A 20,328-nucleotide genomic window follows, 5' to 3' on the forward strand; every position below is an offset into this window, starting at 1 on the left:
CTATAAAAGAATAGATAGTAAATGTTTTAGCTTTGTAGGTCACACATGGTCTCTATCAAATAGTCTTTGTTATTCTTTACAACCCTCTAAAAATGTACAAGCCATTCTAGCTCATACAAAGAGGGTTGTCTTTAACCCACAAGCTGTAGTTTATGGTCCCCTGCTCTCATGTAAATTTGTACTGTTTATTACTAAGGTACCTATGCCCATAAGTATGGGGAAAAAAGAATGAGAAAATACACTAAATAAATATGTAAGCAACTCTCATTTTTATTCTGGTTCAGACATATGCATGCTGGGCTTCAGTAAGGCCATTGATTGTTTTCCTTAATGAGCCAGGACCATTTTCATTGAGAATGCAATAAGGTTAGGTATGAGTTTGAGGACTGGGGACCATTCAGTACATTAGGTATCGACAATATCCTTGTGCTTTGCACACCTTTCTTTCTCTTCCTCAGGGGAGCACTTTGGATACAGGGCTTTATGGCATCAGGCATAAACTGCCATTAAAACCCTAAGCTGAAAATTATGTTGCCCTTTATGAAAATGAACAGCTGGCCAGCCCCAGACTATTGGCTGCCTTCAGATCTGTTTGTGTTGTTTACAAGTAGCTTTAATATCCCTTCCCAATAAGGGGTTTTTCGGACGTTTTCCAATTACTCATAGGAATGGAACCTCCCCAGCAGGTGGTGAGTGTCTCTTCAGCCCCTGTCCCCCGTCTTGTCTTCTGTTTCTTCAGGAACCTATGAGAGAAATATTCTCCTAGAGGCCGTGATTTAGAATGGGCTTTATCTTCACTTTTGTGACTTGTGTCCCAAAATCCTTCCCAGAGACACCTATAGAGTATCTTTCTCCCCTCCCCCCTTTGCTCTGTTTTCCTGACTTTATTTTCTAATGGCTACAGAGATAGAGAAAATGGAGGAATAATTTTAAAACATATAAAATATCCAAAAATATTTATCACTGCTCAGAGCAAATCATATTCTTATCTCTTAATCCAACATGTTTTTAGTAAATCCTATATTTTATGTTTAAAGAGGCAGGCAGAATATGTCCCAGGATCTAAACCTTTCAGTCTTGCCCTCAACTGTTCCCCTGCCACCCCGAGAACACAAGCTCAGGCAGAGGGGCAGCTCGGCCGAGGGCCTGTGTCTGTGGCCTGATGAGGTCCGTCCTCTGTGAGCTGAGCTGGACCATGGGGAATTCCTCCTGAGTGCGCTTGTGTTAATATACCACGGAGCTTGGGGCAGATCAGGGCAAGCAGCTTCCTTCAGCCTAAACCTACTTTGATATCTCACTCACTCAGTGGGAAGGAAAGCTGGCTCAGAAGGAGCATATTTGTCAAGAAAGCCTGAGCACATTTGTCCCAGTGCCCAGGACAGAGCTGACCGGTCTGCCTCTCCTGGCCTGTTTGGGGCCCTTTGCTCCAGTCTTTCTCAAGGCAAGGGTTGAACCAAGAGAGAAAGCACCTTCCAGCCTCCACTCATGCTTAATTCAGTCATTATCCACCCAATACAGATTTAATGAAAAGCTGTCATGTGTCAGACTCTCATCTAAGTACTGGAGACAGAGCAGTGAACGTGAGCAGCAAGGTCTCTGATCGTTTTACTACATACCTTGTTCTGAAGATACCACTCTTCCACAGGCCCTGTCTTTGACTTTTGCTCAGCATTGTGAAACCTATGGGCCTGTGACCAGGGAAAATGTCTTTGAATAGGACTCATCCCCAGCACAGTCCTCCTGGGAAAGGCAGGTCAGGAAGGGTGGTGAGGAGGGAGCTGTGGGCTTCTGTGCTGTTCCTCCTCCGGACAATGAGCTGTCATTCCTACCCCTCTCTGAGTCTAGAATATGGGCTTTCCTGTGTTTCATCCCTAAACTTCATCTAATTCTATTCTGTTTTCCTGGTCTTGGGGTTATTTCCCCTTCCCCTGTATCATGATCTTTAAATTAACTCAGCCTTTGTAGGCCTGGGCTGTCACACTCACTCGTCACCATGTCGTGGCAGCCAAAGGTCACATTGTTTGGCCTGGGAAGTTCCTTTACTAGTCATAAACCAGCTGTCCTGAGCTTTGGCAAACAGATACTTTCCTCTTTGCTGGGGTCCCCTCTGGTTTATTTTCTGAAGACATTCTGTTAACTCCCAGGCTGAACCAACACTAGTCCTGTATTTGCTGTATCCAGGCTGTCCTGTTCTGATTGATCTACTGTAGTCATTTCTATGGAGATTTCAATTCCTCAGTTAAGTCAGGTTCCTTGACATGTAGGCCCACTCTCTAACTCCCATTCATACAAAGAATAGACTTTTACTATCCACAACAGAAAATGTCATGATTTTCCTGTTCTAAAATCAATATATTCCCAGTACCATTATTTTTTCTCATCCTGCAGCTCTAGGTTTTTTTCTCAGCTTGATCTTGTTCTTCCCCAAGGTCAGATTTGTGGCGCTAGCCCTTCTGCTAGTGCATTAACTTGTAATACTCAACTCAGCATGGTATCAGCATGCTTACCAGTGGTTTCCTGGAGACATACAGCAGAACTGAAATGCTCTCCACTCCACATACATCTTCACATCTCTAGGAGAGTTTGCTCCAGGCAGTAAGTTTGATGGTGGAAGGGGTAGGGGGAGTCATTGGAACGTAGAAACAAAGTTAACATTCTTTCCTTTTCCCCAAACTGCACATAACCTCATAAAGTCAAACAAGATCCTAGCTACCTGTCATTGGTTGGTTTCCTCTTGACCACTGAGGACTCCTCTGAATATGTGTGTGTTGACCCCTTATTATCCAAATGAATCACTTTAGTAGTCAATCCACCTGTAAAAAATTCACATTTTCATATACTGTACTGACCTGAAAGTAGTGAAGTTGTCCGTAAGAGTTGGTTAATAAAAGCAACCAAATTGACACCTCCCACATCTGTAATTAAATGTGTGAAACTAATAAACAGAAATAATACAGATTTTTTTTTTTACCAGTAGTATTGTGACATCGATTTGTATTAAATAATGAAAGTGAGAACTTAAAGAATTTGCTTTACGTTATGGCGCAAATTAACACTCAACTACTGATCTGAAATAGATTTGCATAAGAGTTAACCACTCTCAATAATCACTTAGAGTTCATTTTACCCAGGTATATTAGAACCTCCAGTGATAACAAACAGGACTTACACTCTGCAAAAGAAAATGTTTAAAATAGTAGCTATTTCTTATAAGAGAATCTTGAGATTGGACACAAAATTTGTACATATGGCCTTTTAAATCTGCTTTAAAATTTTCCTTGAGTGTAAACATGAATTAATGCCGCATTAACCTAAGAAAATGAGATAGAAATCAAAGATGACGGGATAACAAAAGTCCAGAAGTCATAGATTTGAAAGATATTAAAATTTCACCTAGTCCATTCCTCTGCAATGGGATACATAGTACCTCTATTTAATGATCTCTGGGGAAGAAAGAAGAAAAAGACCTTTCAGTCCCTTCACCCCTGCCCTAAATACTAGCTCTTCGAAGTCTCTTTATAGCAATACATTGTTATATACGTAGGCAGTTTAAATAACATATTTGTCAGAGATGATACAGGTGATGATAATGCATAATTACTACTACCATTTTTTATTACTGTGCAATTATGGTCTATGGCAGTAAGAGCAACACCATATATTGAGTGTTTAGATGGGAAGATACTCTCTGAGTCCTTTTTTAAAAGCATTTCTCTGTTAGTAGCCATTGCCATTGCCAATAAAGAAGTAGTGACTGAGAGAAGATAAGTAATTTGCCCAGTTCTACAACTTGTAAGGGACAGAACTAGAATTCAGACCATCTGCTCCAAATCCTCACTGTACCCCTCCCGATCCTGCATCATCATCATACAGTAACTGAATCTACTGGAAAACCCTGCTTCAGTACCCTGTGAGTTTTCTCATCTCTGATTAATTATTTCCAATTTCTAACATTTGTCATGGTGTCATGTTCTAACATTAGTCACTAACGGAGATGTATGATGTACGATTACTTTAAATCCACACACATCAAGACAATAGGCCTAAATGGAAGAAATTAAGGTAGTTGCAATTTCCTGATGAGTAAGCACAAGAATATGTTGCTAGAGGAAGTTGTAGAATTTTTTCTTCTAAAAATCTGAAAGAAAAGCACAAATAAGGTTGTAACGAACTCTAATTTGGACCCTAATTCCTGATTTTGTAAAATGAATGGTTTAGAGTAGCTGTCTCCCTCTGGTTTCCCCCAGCCTTAGCATCACACAACTCTCTAACTTCAGGTAAGATTGGACATTTCAACCTTGCAAGGTCTTTTTTAGACTTTTATTTTAATGCTTGAGTGATTCTTGACTCTCTGATTCAGCTCCCCATTCCTGAGTCTCTTTCAAATAGAGATCTCATAAGAACTGTTATTTAATAGTATCACAAATGCACAATGTACAGAATTAAATACAACTGTTCATGTAAGACTTCAGCAATCACAACTGATCCACACTGTATTTGTTCTCTTGTTTTTATTAAGGTGAAACAATAAAACAGTATTTCCTGATTGGGTAGCATTTGAAGGTGCATTATGCATGTGACAGATGGGATCTTATAAATGCATTAAGCATGCTTATTTTAATATCTAAGATTATGCAAAAGTTCTAGAAATATTTTACATGCAAATGTCTGGGGCTCCACCTGGGCCTGTAATAGAAATCTATACTCTGTAACTTCAAAGCTTTAGTCTCGACAACTAATCATTTGGCTATTTCCAAATCAAATTTCTTCAAACAAATCAAAGGCATTTGTCCTACCCAAGAACCAAGTTCTGTGGCAAGTTTGACATTTTAAAATCAAGCTGCTTATTGAGATATTCACACACTGAAAAAGGCAACGAGAATTTCTTTCAAGGGATGAGAAATACCTTTTTTCATGCTCCAATGACTTGGAAATTTGTCAAAGGGGAATTTTATCAAATTTCCTTCACATACACACACATACAGACACACACACACGAACTCACCTTTGCAGCAAGAGCCAGCATTCAGAATTTCAGCCCAAGAGAGCCCTCATTTTTCTGAAAGGTTACGGAACCCCTGAGATTTCATTCCTTTTAGAGCCGTAATCACCATGTGGCTTCTGAGTTGTTAACAATAACACTGATTAAGAGGAGATATTCCACATACCAATAATAAATGGCTTCACAAAGTAGGAATATTTTAAACACCACAGCATTTGTGGTGAGCAAAATAAAGTGTCCAATTTCCAGAGAGCAGAGCAGAGAAGAAAAGGAGAGAATGATAAATAACTAACCTTTATCTAAGGCTTCCTACGTGCAAGGAACCATGCCAATTCTTTTACATGCATTGTTTCATTTAATCCACCCAACAGCCCTCCAAGGAGGTGTTTCAACTCTGGATTTTTTACTCATGAGGGAACAGGTTCAGAGAAATGGAATAACTTGACCAAGTCACCCAGACAAAATACAGATAGGGTTCATTGACAGCCTCTCTTCTTAATTGCTCAACTATGCTACCTACTTTCTGGAAGAGAGAAGTAGATCCTAAAGCCCTAGCAGGAAGCAGTAACTAAAGAACAGCAAGACCGGGGTAGGTTTCCAATAGCCAGTTCTCCAGAGCCCAGATTCACCCTTTGGTTATATGGGTTGGCTCAGAGTGAGCCCTAATAAATATGTGTAGAATGAGTGACTGCATGAGTGAATGCAAGACAATGTCAAACAATTTACAGAGCATTCTGGCCCATTGACACGCTCCCACCGCCACTACTCTCATCCACTCTAGCCCATTCTAGCATCTGTCAGTTGTCCATGATTCTGTAACACAACGTGGCTTCCACTTCCAGAACCAGTGCTAAACAAATTGTGTAGTGAGCAAAATGCCTGTTTGGCAGCCCCTGCCCTTTTTCATTCTTTGCTGGTACTGCTTTCTGCCCATGCTGTCTTTTGTGCTGGCAGCTGGCTATCCAGAACTCAGCAAAACCAGGGCAAAACCCATTCATGAACCTTTTGTGATCATCTTTCTTCTCCTTTCCCTTCCTACCCAGTCAAAACTACAGGCTTTCTGGAAATACCTATTTGTTTGTTTTACTGTATTCTCCTTTGAATAGTAAGATCTGTGAAGACAGAAGCTGCATCATCCTATTATCTCCATTGTCCAGTCCTGGCACCTGGAATAAAGTAGTTGTTTAGTCAACATTTGTTATTTAAATTAGTGAATGAATGGATGAACAGATGAATGTTTCTACTGCAAGCCATACGTACTTATGAAGATTGCAAGTAACTAGATTCTACAGCATTAATAATTATCATAATAATGTACTTATTTAGAAGTTTTGCTATAGGAAGATACAGTTTCCAGAGGTGCAAGGGTTTGTGTATATGTGTGTGAAACTAATATGTTATTCATTTATTTAATAAATATTTACTGTGTGCCTGAGCTGATCTAGGCAACAGGATATATAATTGGCAACCATCACAATCAAAATACAGTGTTTTTTCCTATTGTCCTTTCACATTTTTTTTATTGGGAAGGGATTCCTTTCTCTGCTGCTGGATGAAAATTCCAGGAGGCTACATAATTCTTCTGTCCACTCATGGGTCAAATGGTCCTAAAATGCCTTGAAGTCACAAAGAGCCTGAGCGCAGTAATTGTGATTTCCAGTTCCACGGGATGCTCAAAACTCTGAACTTGAGGTAACGTTGTCTTCTCCCTCCCCAGGTGGAGCTCTGCACTCAGGGGAGCAGGGGGCTTAGGCCCTTTCTCTACTCTCTTTTGCTCACCTCTTTCCTTACCTTCGAGCTGCTATTTCAGATCTCCTCAACTCAGGATTGCACATGAGATGGGAGGAAGTTAAGGGGATAAATACCCTCACCTCACAAGTTCTTAGATGGCTGTTCTCTGAGCCTGGTAGATGGTTCAAGCTGATATGCCTGGTTGAGGAAGCTTTCATGGGCCTTTCAAGGGTTCCCCAGAGCCCCTTCTTCTGAGTATCCTTATCCTAAGCATGTATGTCTGGTCTACTCTAGATGGTCTCCTGTGGCTCACCTCTCAGCCCTTAGGAGATGGAGAGGACAGATCTGTGTGAGCCTTCTAGGCAAACTTCTTAGGGATGATGTGAGAAAATCCCACATTTGTTCTCTCTCCTGTATGACCTACATCGGCTCCATGGTAAACATTCACACGCCTGCCCTGACTGATCTGGGAGGGTAGACAAGTTAGTCAGGGGTTAGTTAGCCATCAGTCCTCTTCATCTCCTAACCAGGAAATGGAGCCTATAGATCACCCCCCGCCCTGTGATCTTCTGAAAGGTCCCCTCAGCAGACTTGGGTAGAAGTGGGGAGGTAGAGATTCAGCAAAGTCAGAGCTTTCTGATGAAACTTCTTTGCCTGGCATTCCCTTGCATCATACTCTAGACCCTCTTAGATTCTCAAAGTAGGGATTAAATTGTAGGATCCAGAAGGTTTTTGTTTGTTTTTAAATATGGACATGATCTGTTGGTCTCGGAAATTCCCATTAATTTTATATTGTGGTCTCTGTGGCCACTTCTGTTTTTAGCATAACATTATGTAGTATATGTATTTGCATGTCTGTGTATCTTTGTGTCTCAAGTACATTGAATACAAACTTATGGAATGTAATAATAAAATGATTTTGTCACCTCTGTCTTTAAAATAGATTCAGTTTTTCCTCTGTTGTGGAAGAAAACCCAATTTAAGTATTCCCATCGGTTTTCCGGCACTCTTAAATAATAAAAATATTCTGGTCACTTAAAGCAAAAAGTACTGTCATAATTTGGTACTTTAAGTGTCTAGCCCCATGTAATAGTTAAACCTTCCAGTTTCATTTAAAATTCCAGTGACTTTCTTCCCAAAGGACCCACAGCCTGGAAGTGTAACGTGTTTGGTTTCTTCCCCTTTCTTGCTCCTCTCTGCATCAGCGAGGTGCTATTTATAGACCACTTGGAGCTAGAGCAAGAGGTAAGGAGAGGCAAGCTCTTATATGGCCAGCTCTGCTATAAGGGGACCTCATGCCTTCTGGGCCTGGCCTATATTAAAACTTTTCTCTCATAGACCACTGTGACGGGTTCTGCAGTATCCTCCCCCCACACCCTCAGTCCTGGGAACTTCTCAGCTGCACAGTGTTATGATATAGGTGATGATGCTTTTTCCTCTAACTGGTTCCTTGCTCCTTCTATAATCCTGAGGAATGGGGTAGAGGGGGTACCCCCAGCTTCTACTGGATGAGCTTTCCCATCTTAAAGTCACTATTGAACAGAAAGGAACTAACAGAACCTCATTCTGGTTCTAGATTAATCTGAGGCACACACACAACTTTTGTCCCAAGAAACTTGGGGAGACACTGCTTAGGCCATTGTTGACACTGAAAGTTAGATGCCAGTTCACTACATATCCCCAGCTGCAAAAAAGATCCCCAGTTTCCAAGTGTACAGTCCAGGTCTCTTTCGCTTGATTGGATGTGAAGGGGCATGCACTCCTTTGGGGAAGGGACGTCACAGCATAGTTCTTGCTAAAGAAATTCCCCTTCAAATTCTTCCCTCTCATACCTTTTACATTCTGTGTGGCCAGCTTGCGTTGGACTGTGAGATTGGCTTTCGTTATCTCCTTTTCAAGTCTTCAGGCTGGTCTGTCACACAGATCACTTTGGTATCTGGTATCTATGAGAGCTGAAGATTCAGTCTAAACTTCCAACTTCCCATCCTGATATGAATGTACAGTTTGATGTACACTATACCACACCATTTGTGGCATATATTATTTGTTCCTATTTGACAGGTAAGTAAACTAAGGTTCAGGCAAATTATGTAACCTGCACTGTGACTAGGTGGGCTTTCTCTCTCCATAATCTTTGCTCTTCCCCTGACAATGGATTGACTAACTGTCCTTCTAAGAGTGGGTTGGAGTCCTAGGGAGTAAATGAACAAGAACAGTCTTATTGGTGTTCTATAGGCCTACAGAATTACCAAAAGATCCTTATGTTGAATAAATAAAACACATAATTAATGGGGAGTAAAATAAAATAAAACAGTATATTTAATGTTTAATGCTTTAGAATAAGTAGGCTTAGAAAAAACAGGCTTACATCAAAAAGACACAAAAATACAGGCCTAAAAATAGGAGCATAATAAAAATTAAAAAGAAAAAAATATATTATTAGAACTAAATATCTGACTATTTGATAATAAAAACTAAACGTGATTTGCCCATGCTTGAAAGAAAACTGATTAGCAGGAGCTTATCACCAAAAATGGAGCCCACCCATGCCATTAAAGGGAAGACAAGGAAGCAGATGTATAAGCCTGACTTGGGCATGGAAGTAAGCCACACTATAGGACTACCCAGCATAGTACACACCAATTGGGTTTAAAGAAATATGTAAGACTAACAAGTACATGGGTTTGAAATTTTGGAGTACTACAAATCTCTTGCAGGGTAATGTCAGTAATGTCATTCCTAAACTGTGTTTTATCACCTGACTTACCAACTAGCTAGTTTTCCTGAAAGGAAAGGTCACCTCCTGGTGCCCTGGGATTGGGACAGTCTCAGTTGTTCCTAACCCTACGCCTTAATTCACTCTGAGGGCTGGGCCTGTTTGCAGGGAGGAGAGGAGCAGAAAGCTGACATTAGTTTTGTTGACTTATTTTTCAAGTACCATTAGACTTACTTTTATATATCATTTTCTTCCCCAGCAAGTTCAATTTTAGATTTTTTTTCAATTGCTCATATCATTCAGCAACCTTTCAAAACTGAACACTATCTTTAGAAGTAAACAGTATCTGTTATAAAACTACTTGTGCTGGAGGTTTTTCAAGTGGCTAGAGAGGTAGATGCTGCTATGTAGGGTTGGCAAGGTTGGAGAGACGTGGCTTACAGGCCAACAAGCCTACAGAAACTGACAAGAAGAAACACTGCAAAATAACTTTCAGAGTGGGATTTGTAAGGCAAGTAAATTTAGGGGATAACAGAAGTAGAATGTGATCTTGTGTAGAAACCAGGGGTAGAAATGTGCAGTATGAAAGACATAAAAGCTATAGCTGTAATCCCTTGACTTGTGGTCTCATGGCCAAGCCTACCCTTTACTCCTGATTTTGCGTTGTGACCTCAAAATATTGATTCCTGATTTTGATTAATCACTTCTCAAGTGTGCCCTGTCATTTTGAAATCTTCTAGTTATCTAAAATGTGAGCCCTCCTGGACTGTCCAAAGAGAATGCCTGTCTCTCTGCCTTGAAGGAGATTACAGATAGATTTCTCATCAATTCAGAATAAAAGACAATGCAAACACTTGGTATGGTTTTTATCTTTTTTTTTTTACAGTTTAGTCTTATTTCAAAACATATTTAATATGTATCATTTACTTATTTAGCCCACTTTGTCACTTTAGCCTGTGTATTCAATAAGGGGAGGTACTGAATTCAGTTATTCAGAACTTTTTCAAATCAATATGAACAGACTTAACAGGAACCACCACAAAGGGAAAATGTTGACTATGTGTAGGGCCATTACCTCAGAGGATAGGAGCAGGTTTCTGTAGATGTCCCACACCTCCAAATTTGTTCCCCTTTCTTATCAGAGTTCCTCTGTCATTTCCACCTAGACCATTAGCAGGGTTCTGCTCTGTCCACATTTCTGTAGATCTCTGCAGCTTTATAACGTTTTTACAAATAGAGTATCTGTCAAAATGTCTTGGGATCTTATCCTAACCTTGACTCAGTCTTGGTAGCGAGACTTCTGAACACATGCTTGGTGCCATTTTCCTAATGCATTTCTTATCCATTTTGAAGGCTAAATGATATCCTGGCCACATCCTATGCTTTCTAGAATCTCTACTACCTTAAATACCTAGCAATCTCATTTTTTACATTCTGCTGAGGGAATCCTGTTTTTAGGCACAATTGCTTTTCTCTCTTGGAGGAAATGTTGGTCTTTTCAAGTCACCAAAGCCTCCTGAATTAGGTTTCCTAATTTATTTGTTAATTTACAAACATTCAGATTCTACCTTATATATAATGCAGGTGTGTGTTGTTCAGAGCTCTCCAGAAAACAGAACCAATTGGATATATATAAGACTGACAAGCCCCAAAATGTGCAGGTGCCAAACTGCAGACTCACCAGAGCCAAAGGTGTAGTTCCAGTCCAAAGGCCTGTAGGCTTGAGACTGAAGAAGAGCCGTGACTGAATCCAATGGTAAAAACGACAACAGTGTCCCAGCTTAAAGTCAGACAGGAGACATTTCCCCTTACTCATGCGAGGGTCAGTCTTTTATCTTCTCTTCAGGCCTTCAACTAATTGGATGAGGCCCGCCCATAGTAGGAAGGGCAGTCTGCTGTACTCAGTCGACCAGCTCAAATGCTAATTTCAGAAACACTCTCCCAGATACTTCCAGAATAATGTTTGACTAAATGTTTGGACACCACGTGTCCCAGTCAAGTTGACACATAAATTAGCCGTCACAGAGTATATATACTGTGTATGCATCAGGTACTTAATTAACAGAGCTTTTTACTATTATTAGAAAATGGAATAATAGAGTTAATTTTACTGTTATTAGAGAATATTGCTGAAAATAAACAGTATGCTTGTCATAATATTGTTGTATATTAATTACATGCTTAAGGGGATGCTTTCTGTGTGTGGTTGGAAGGAATGCTCAATCTGCCTCTGTAATCCCAAATAACAGTGTGAAAAGCCTCATGTATTAGAAAAAGTAATGCCAAGTACCTATGATAATCAATCCCTACATTTTGCTAGCTGAATAAAAATACGTTATTTCTCACTTACAATACAGTTTTCTAAAGGTCAGGCAGCTTTCCTTGGCAACTCAATTCCAAGTTGTAATATCCAGTTGTAGAACACCTCTCTATATTTAAATAGACTTTAAAGTCAGTATATATGTCACTTACTTTGAGAAGGAAAGAGATATAAAGTCAACTCCAAAAATATATACTTAATTGATTATTGGCTCCTATAAATTAGGAGCTGCATCACCTTAGACAAGTCATTTTTCTCCATTTATGATCTTCTGTGGAACCCAGTGGGAAAAGAAGATAAGTTGAAACAGCAAATTAAGCTTTCAAAATGTTTTGTCATTTGGGAGTCTTCCTTAACAGAGAACTTTGGAAATATGGACTTGTTAGACTGGTTTGGCAGAGTAAACCCTCCAGTTGAATTTTAGATTCAAGTACCAATTGTCCTCGTCAAGTCAAGTAACCTAGGCAAATCAGTTACCTACTCTGGGCCTTAGTTTCCTAATTTGAAACTTGGAATATTGGCTACATTGATTTTTCCAAGATCACTTCCAAGTGAAAATTGCAATTATTCCAATTGGATAATCACTTCTTTAAATTTGGTTTAAAGATGAATTCTTGGAGGTGAGGGGAGGAAGTGAAAAGATGTGAAATAGTTTCTCTGTCCATATGGACCAGACCACCTGGGATATAGACAGGTGCTAACCAAAACAGTAAGTTCACTGAGCACCAACCATGATCCAGAGTGTTTTGTATGAACATTAAGTTCACAGGCCTCATTTACAGAGTGTTAGATGCTTGTTAGTCAGAATAGGACAGAGACTTAGCTGGAAAAGCTGAGGCAGAAGCAATTCTGTGGCGCTGTCACTGTCAAAGAGGAACCTGGAAGACCCACACCAGGCATCCTGGCTTCTGGTTTGCTTTTAGTTACAGAGTAGACTTCCTCATTTTCGTCTTTAGGCTTTGTTTCAGTTTGTTAGCATCGTTATATTTCTGAAAGCCACACAAAATGCACATTTGCTCAAATGAATTCCCAAGGACTTGTAAGAGGAACACATAGAACCATCCAGGACAGACCCCTTTCATACACACAACATTCTCAGGGAGTCATACATGTTGTGCCTTTGAGCCTCCCCACCCAACCCACTGCCACTGTGTTACAACTGCAGGAGAAGCACCCATCTTTCCTAGGGAGCAAAGGTAAAATTAAATTATGTCCCAGCAGTGAAAGTTCCTTAATGATGATGAGCCAAAATTAATTGTATCAATTTGTTTATCACTGGCAGAGGAGGCCCATCAAACAAATGGGCTGAGACTATTTCCATATTCTTATCTGTTGGGTAAATGAGAAACAAATGACCTCTCCATATGTCTGCACACTGAAGTCACTGCCCTCTAAGGCTGACTGCTCTGTGGCCTCAGGTGGGAGCTTTCTCCAAAGCTGGGGCCATTTCACTGCCTGCCTTCTTCACATGGGTGAAGAAACGGAAAAGTTTGGCATCTATTCTTTTACTTTTAAGTAATTAGGAGGACTTGTTTTTAATGATTATAATTTGGATCCTTGCCAAAGGTGCCAGATGGTCTGCTTTCTTCAGGAGACCTAGTCATGAGTATTAATAACCCTTATTCGGAATTCTCTGAGGAACAGGGGAGCTACAACATCTGGAATGGCAGGAAGTGAGGAGTCACTGACAATGCATGAATTCAGAGAAAGGGACTCTCCAGTTCCTGGCCGGAGTGAGGCACCGCTGTGGGCAGCTCTGGGGATGGGCTCACAGGACCCCTGCATCACACACATATGGTATGCATACCCACTGTCTGACCTTGGGAGCCCCAGGGCCCTCTGGACCTATCCCCATTGACCTGCATAGTACTGGAGAACAGACCACACCCTGGATGATGTTTCTGAGGTGGCAATTTTAACCTAGCAACAGTCAGTCGACATTTGGACTGGCTACGTGATGGGGTCCCTGACTTCTACAGTGGTCCAGGCACCAGGTGTTTTCTCCTTAATATACAACAAGCTCTTTACATATAAATAAGAACAACCAAACACAAAGTAGGCAAAGAAGAAGAGATATAGTTAGTTAGTGACCATGAAATGATACTTAAACTTTTATGTAATTAAAGAAATATCACTGAGATGTTATTTTTCATTAATTGGCAGTAATTTAAAAGTTTGATGATGTAAAACATTGGTGAGGATCTGGGGAAAAACTCTTGGTGGGAGTAAAATTTGAAAGAGCTTTTCTGGAAGGCAATTTGGCAATATTTATTTTAACTGATTAATAATGTTCATAATATCCGGTTGAGTGTGGAAGTTGATTTTCATCACTGGAAATAAAGGATACACAAAGCCCCCTTGGGTAATTTACCAGATGTTTATCAGACTACAGAGTCTATATGAGGTAAAAATCAGGGAGCCGCTGCAATAATCTCCTTTGCTATGTCTTCTCTTATATCCTCTTTCCATGATTCTCTCTTTCCCCAGCTGATCTTTTTATCTTTCTAGTCTTCCCCCAGATTTTCATCTTCCAGGTTCTCTGTTTTATTATTTCCTTGCCTAGTGGGGTCCTCTTTTTCCTGGGCTTTAGTGTAGGGGAATGGACTCTAGGGACTTCAGAGTGAAAATATCTGAGATAATAGAGCATCTCCCTTGCTGGTTTTGACCACCACTTACAATATAACTGAAATGCACTTATGCGCATAGAACCTCCTTCTTGGTGAACAAGAGAAAATAAAGAATAGAAATTTCTATTCAACTGTAAATGGACTCAGAAATTACAATTGGAGGAATTTATTCCATAGACATACTTGCAAGAGTGTATGATGGTATATCTGAGGAAATTAATTGTAACTTTGTAGTTGCAGAGCATAAAGTATAAATGGTCATCAATAGACAACAGGCAAAATAAAGCATGATGTATCTCTATTTTGGAATACCAGTCAGTCCTTAAAAATAAGGTAGCTCTTCTTTTTAAAATGTCACCTAGATGTAAAGCAATCTCATATTCTCCAGTGTGAAGATGTTTTTTTTAAAGACTATGGCCGACTTAAATGTATACATCCTTTTACAATCATAAATGAAATTATCAAATGTCTACCTATATTTATTAACCTAATTACACATTCACATTTAAGATCATATATCATCTAACATAATAGTTTTGAAATATTTCCACTTCTAGCATTTCTTGAATCAGTATTATTTAAATATTTCATATGCATCGTTATGAGCCTTATCAAATTGGGCTCCTTTCTGAGTCATCTAGCATGTATTTTTCAACATACATTTAAATTATTTCCATCTGTTACTTAACATGCAGCATTTTCTGGCCCACATATGATGCTTTTGCTAAGAATTATATCCCAAACCTCAAGACCTCATTCACATAACATCAGGAAAATTATTTTGTTAACTCATTCTCTAGGGGTAGATATAGAATTACACAATACTACTACTTTTTCTGTTAAATGATAGTTAAATGCTTATTAAATTATCTTTGAAAAACTTATTTACAGTCTCAGACTTGAAATTTTGAGTTCTTACTCCCAGGAGAAAAACCTAATCTGTGATAAATTTCATTTACCCCTTGTAATCTATTCCAATAGGTAATCTCCATAAGCATCTGAAACTACTGTTGATTCAGGTTTTTTCAAGTTAATGCATCTTTCCCAAACAATAACCTTTTTTCAAAATTAAACAGTGAGGAAAGCTTCCCATAATCTGAGAGATTTTGGAAGAACTCAAAGACAATTATGCTTCTTTTCTGAAGGATAATTTTGGGGAAATTACTTCACCTTTTATTTGGCCATTTATGGAATATATATGGATGTTGAAAAATATCCAAGATATATTTTGAAATAAAATAAAAGTTTGCAGTATTGTATTTCAGTGAACCCATTTGTACAAAATAAAAAAAGCTAAACCAGTGAACGTTATCTATAATTACATGTGGCCACATACTCATAAACCTTTCCTCTAATACACAGTGATCACTCCCAGGATGGTGGGGGGAGGACCCCAGGAAGAGGAGGAAACATATTTTTGTCTTTTTTCCCTGTTCCTTTGTTGGCAGTAACGTAGTAAATGGAAATTAGTTTGAAATGCAGTCCATTTCATCTTTCCTCTCTGCCTCCTCCCACGAGCCATTCCTCATTTGGAGTTTTGCTTGCTGTTACCTTGAACCAAATTAAACCGCTAACCTCCTGGTGGAAAAGGCCCGAGTCTGTTCCGTGGCTTTAGCCTCTTTCCCATCCATTCTTTACCGTCAGCACTCACCAAAGCCCTGGTTATGCCCCATCTGTAACTGGTAAATCCCCAAATGTATATACACAATGCCTTACAAGGCAAATGACTCAAAAGGCAAGGTCCTTATCCCAGGAGATTATGCTCCAAGTCACACAAAAACCATTCTGAGTAAATCATTTTGCTGAGCTGAAACAGCAGGAGAGGAGGTCAGTTTAGGGAAAACTGACTGAAGGAAGCAAATGCTGTGAGACAAGTAAAGGCAAAGACAAGACAAAACATACGTTATGAACAAGCTAAACGCAGGGTTTCCAAATTAATGAAACCACAGAGAAGCACGATATTGAGGCAGCCTAAATGAGTAAGCTTCAAAAGGAAGAAAGAGAAACACATTTACAGACGCTTTGACGTGCAAACAAAGGGAAAAGGAAAGTCATGTTAGTGACTGCATATGAGGAAACGGGCCTTGTTGCTTCAGTTCAGTAAGAGAATCCCTGGCTAAGATTGCCTAAACAATGGAGGTTTCTTTTCCTCATACAACAAGGAGTCAGGGTGTAGGCAGTCACTGGATCTGATTCAGCCAGGGAGCGAGATCAGAGCCCCTGATCAGTTTGCGTCTCTGGGATACCTGTGGCCTCCTCAGTATCTGAGATAGCCCCTCTGTCTGGGACAGACACGGCGATGGCAGGCGTCGCATCCGTGCACGGTCTGCTTCCAAGCCTTGAATCAAAGAGAAACAAAGGGTGTGTTTCTCCAATTGGGACTCTCTTATCAGGGAAAAAAATGTCTTCCTCATAAGATTCCTCAAGGGAGGAACAACCTAAGACAGGCACAGTCGCAGGGGGGCCATCAGGTGAGAAATTGGGGATCAACAGAGGTGAGGCTCAGAACCTCACCCCCCCCTGTTTTGAGAGAAATCTTCTGCATCCGTGGATGTTTTGTTACCCTTGTCTAGCTTGGATTAATACTTAGTCCATAGGCACACACCTGATCATCTACATTTGCCCTCTTACAGCACTAAACTATGTTTTCTACCTTTATCTTGCATCTACCTACCACTTCAGCATTTTATTAAAAATAATAATAATAATAAAGAGAGAAATGTGGGATCCACATATAAATCAAGTATAAAAATCAAACGAATATTCATATTTGACCTGATTGTTTATAGTTCATAATGCGTGATCAAAACCGAAAGTTTCTGTGATGAATGCCCTTGTACTATTCACCATGTAAGAATTTATTCACTATGTAAGAATTCGTTCACCATGTAAGAACTTGTTCGTTATGCTTCAGAAGATTGGCGACTGACAAGAATTAGGCTTGAGATGGATTAATGATTGTGCATTGAGCATTGACCCCCCTATACAGAATTTTATTGTTGTTAACAACCATTTGATCAATAAATATGAGAGATGCCCTCTAAAAAAAAAAAATGGGTTAAATTCTGGGGGAAGGCTGTTTTGAATAAAAATTGCCACATATGTAAATAAATACAAAAAAAATGTCTTCCTCAGAAACCCTAGCAATGAGGTTTCCCCTCACACCTCATTGGCCAGAGCCGTGTCATGTGCTCACCCTGTTCTGGGAGCTGCTTCCGCACTATGGAGACCTAGGGACCTCTTCCTGATACCTAAAGAAAAATCAGAGCTCTGTTAGCAAGTAAAATGTGAGGGTCTTCGGAGAATTAACCAACAATGTCTGTCACATTCTTTTACCCTCTCAAATAACCTCTGAGGTAAGTATTATTATTGCCATTTGTATTCGTTTTCTAGGGCTGCCGTAACCACACAGTTATCAGAGAGTGGGGGGCTTCAATGACAGACATTCATTATCTCCCGTTCTGGAGGCTGAAAGTCCAAAATCAAGGTGTTGGCAGGGTCCTCCTGAGGGCTGTGAGGGAGAGTCTGTTCCAGGCTCTCTCCTTGGCTGGTAGATGGCTGTCTGCTTGCGTCTCACACACTGTCCTCTTCCTGTGCACGTCTCTGTGTCCAGATTTCCCCTTTTTGTAAGGACACAAGTTATAATTGTATACAAGGGCCCACCTGATGACCTCATTTTAACCTGATTATTCCTATAAAGACCCTATCTCCAAGATCTCATTCTGAGGTACTGGATGTTAGGACTTCCACAGGTAAATCCTAGGAGAGCGCAGTTCAATCCATAACACCATTGTACAGAAGAAACTGAGGCTAGTTGAAATTAGGTAAGTTGCCCAAGACCACAATATCTCCAAACCTAGATCTCTTTTATCAAAAACTTGTGTTCCTTCCACTGTAACAAAAGAAAACAAAAGTTAATGTATGAAAAACAGAATAAGTGAACAATATTTTAATATTTCTAATGTATATGACAATGTCAGAATGTTATATGGACATGTCAAAAATACATATTTTCAGCTAACACAGTTGGATTAGTATCTCAGTGTAGATATAGTTTGAATCATAGTTGTACATCAGGTAACATGAAATAGAGCCTCAAAGTTAAGTATGCCTTAAGCTCTAAGCACTAAAATAAATAAAGCTAGCAAAATAACTGAAGGAAGTGGGATAGAAAGAATAACTGGACCACCCAACACTATGAGCAAATAGGATATGCCAAGAGTAAAATCATTCAATGGTGCCTTAAGTGTGTCTGCAAAGACCCTTATTTCATATAAGGTCACTTTCAGAGGTTCTGGGTGTAAATATTTTGGGGTGGCCACAATTCAACCTATTACAGTATTGAAGAAATGTCTGTAGGAGTAAATGAATGGATATTCAATGGGGCTTCGATATTTGGTGTGAAGACTTAGGCATTCATAACTACAGAAAGTAACCTGTATGTAAAAGTATACAGAAATGTAAATGCAATGGGTCATAAAATAAAGGTTCCAATCTTACCAAGAAAAAGAAAGAAAATGCAGATCAAACATACACATACCATAGGAAACCCAATAATAGATTATCAAAGAGCATTTACATTTGTATGTTAAAGCATAACACCATGGTATTTGGGCCTTTATGGTATGGAGTCTTAGATTTGAAAGAACCTAGTGTAACTTGTGGTCCAGTGGCATAAGAGATCATATTACACTGAGATTTTACCATGCTGGAGTTACAGTATTTGCTACTTGAGCTTCTCTAAACGATTAATTAATGCTATCTATTAGTATTGATATGAAGTATTTTAATAAGATCATACCCACTGTCATTTTTTCTAGCATGCTTCATATGTGACCTTGTTCAAAGATAGAGAGCTCAGAAACTTCTAGTCCTTTTCTCCCATCTTATAATTTCACATATGAAATTCATCATGGCCAGTGAGGAGGTGGGTATCTTTAGAGCACTGACATACTCAACAGAAAACAATTCTTTATCTGACAATGTAGCTCAATATTTTCTGGCAGGTAATAGAAGCGTAATTTTCAGAAGTGATATGCTAATTAGCATACTTAGGCAAGAAATGGATAGGCAAAACTTTATTGAAAAACTCAGGGAAATATGTCAGATGACATTTTAGACATGTAATCAAACCAGAGTTTGTCCTGCATCATAAATTATTGACACCACAGGGAGTGGTTTTTGTTTTACTTTATAAATAGATCTAAGTAAAACCTAGACTGAGGCCCAAATTGGCAGACTAAGTCAGCCCAGTTTGAAAATTTACTTCCAAAAAGGCAGACACTTCAATATGTTCAAATGTGGAATCACCTCTGTATCCCTGAAGAAGCAGAGCTAGTCCCTCTGGCTGTACATTGCTTGAAATGCAGCATTATATATTCAAAAGCACTGAAAATAGAGCTCAGAATGGAGGGCCTTAGGCTGCACGATCATGAATCTTCCACCTTTGCTAATCTTAACAATCAGAAGTAATTTTAAAGTGACATGTGGAGCAGCATGTGCATGGAAGGAAGAGGCACCACTTAATTTTAGTGCCAGGTGCAGTGTTGATTTGACCATTTGTACTTGTCAATAGCTGCTGAGGGCGACCTCCTTATTTAACAGCAGAGGAAAAAATGAAATATGCTCAGCGCCTACCTTGAGACATAATCATTATTTAATAAGGTGCTTTATATGAAGCATGGGTTTTATTTGACACATGCTAATAAACTCCAGAGTGTTGTTGAGGCCCTTGGAAATGGAGCCGTGATATCAGTGTGGTCTCCTGCTTACATTAGGTAGTACCCTGTGTCCTGCTGAATCTTAGGCTCTTGCAAATCTTGACTAGCAGGTGTATACCCAAGGGGAGAGAGCAAGTACTTCTACCACCACTGAACTATGACAGAAGTTCAACAGGTCAACAGAGTGACACTTCATTAAGATGGAATAAACA

The 20,328-nt window shown here is 39.6% G+C and overlaps 1 protein-coding gene and 1 long non-coding RNA gene across 7 annotated transcripts in view; one reads left to right on the forward strand and one right to left on the reverse strand.

Annotated features, from left to right (window-relative positions):
- Nucleotides 1-20,328, forward strand: part of ST6GALNAC3 (ST6 N-acetylgalactosaminide alpha-2,6-sialyltransferase 3) — a 614,818-nt gene that overhangs the window by 385,075 nt on the left and 209,415 nt on the right. The window lies entirely within an intron of this gene.
- Nucleotides 251-6,069, reverse strand: LOC118973532 (uncharacterized). 2 transcript variants are annotated; one of them, XR_005062932.2, is made up of 5 exons: nucleotides 5,296-6,069; nucleotides 5,006-5,141; nucleotides 2,714-2,813; nucleotides 2,508-2,586; nucleotides 251-743 (listed from the first exon to the last, which is right to left on the reverse strand). It is a non-coding gene; the product is annotated as an uncharacterized lncRNA (long non-coding RNA). The 2 variants fall into 2 exon arrangements; XR_005062931.2 differs by having other exon boundaries at nucleotides 5,006-5,121; nucleotides 5,296-6,035.

The sequence above is a fragment of the Manis javanica genome, chromosome 4, assembly GCF_040802235.1.
Source record: "Manis javanica isolate MJ-LG chromosome 4, MJ_LKY, whole genome shotgun sequence".
Taxonomy (NCBI): Eukaryota; Metazoa; Chordata; class Mammalia; order Pholidota; family Manidae; genus Manis; species Manis javanica.